Below are 1121 nucleotides of genomic sequence, written 5' to 3'. Positions count from 1 at the left end.
AGAAGGAACCCAAGGCCAGTTGTGGCGGAATAAATTTCGATAAGCCTTTGTTTTGAGGTAGGGAGGAGTCTCCTTGGTTATTAAACAAATCAAGCCTTCCATCCGACTACACTTCGCCATTAACCAAGGTAAAGGAAGCTCGGGATCTTTGCCAGGTCAGAGTAAACGCACTATAGGAAGGGTCATTATAAGGGATGGGATGAAATGTAACTGCCTGAACCAATTCCAATAACATTTCTTCCTTAGTGATTTATTTTGCATGTTACTCTTGACCAGTCTCTTGCATTATATTTATTTCTTTTTATTATCGACATAGATTGCATTAAGAAAATAAAAACAATGCTTAAAATGGCACATGCAGAAATAAACAGGTAAGGGAAAGATGTTAGGGACATAGACTGTATAAATAAAATATAAAACAATGATTAAAATGGCCATGCCACGTTGAGTACACCGCTTCCCGTGCGATCAGCGAAGTTAAGCAACGTTGGGTCTGGTTAGTACTTCGATGGGTGACCGCCTGGGAACACCAGATGCTGTTGGCATCCCTACGTGTCAAGTGGGGTTGGTGGAGGATTAGTGCCCCTCCCTGTAAAACAATTAACTCTAAGCCCTTGACCACCCTGTTTGGGATACATGGCGTCTGGCAATGGATGGATGGATTAAAATGGCACGTACAAGAACAAACAGGTAAGGGAAAGGTGTTAGGGAAGCTACGAAAGTACTGGCCCTTCTTTTAAAATAAATTCTTTCATAACACCATCAATGCTTTAATCTAAGAAATTATTTTAACTGGAGTGACATGATTATTTCCCATTTTGTGTCACCAGCTGTTTCTTACGTCACATGCGATCTGAACGTCTACCTGTTGATGAACGGCTGGGTGAACGGCTAACCTGCCTTCAGAACGTACGGAAAATCACGTCAGAATTCCCTAATGTGTATAAATCGAGACCTCTTCCCTAACTCCAACCCATCATTTCAACAAATAAAATAATTGAATAAATGAATAATGCATATCTATTAATCAGTCAATTAATCTGTTATCTATCTAATGTATGTATGTACCTATCTACCTACTTACCTACCTACCTACTGTACCAACCTACCTACCCATCTAT

At 40.1% G+C, this 1121-nt stretch overlaps 1 non-coding gene across 1 annotated transcript; it reads left to right on the top strand.

The window, feature by feature from the left end:
- The first annotated feature begins 426 nt into the window (after nucleotides 1-426).
- LOC145418859 (5S ribosomal RNA) lies at nucleotides 427-545 on the top strand. The gene has a single exon (XR_013900762.1). It is a non-coding gene; the product is annotated as a 5S ribosomal RNA (ribosomal RNA).
- The last annotated feature ends 576 nt before the right edge of the window (nucleotides 546-1121 follow it).

Source organism: Coenobita brevimanus, chromosome 116 (genome assembly GCF_032717465.1).
Source record: "Coenobita brevimanus isolate Jiangsu-jjx chromosome 116, ASM3271746v2, whole genome shotgun sequence".
In the NCBI taxonomy this organism is placed as follows: domain Eukaryota; kingdom Metazoa; phylum Arthropoda; class Malacostraca; order Decapoda; family Coenobitidae; genus Coenobita; species Coenobita brevimanus.
The sequence above is the reverse complement of the archived record's forward strand: the minus strand, read 5'-3'. Positions and strand labels throughout refer to the sequence as shown.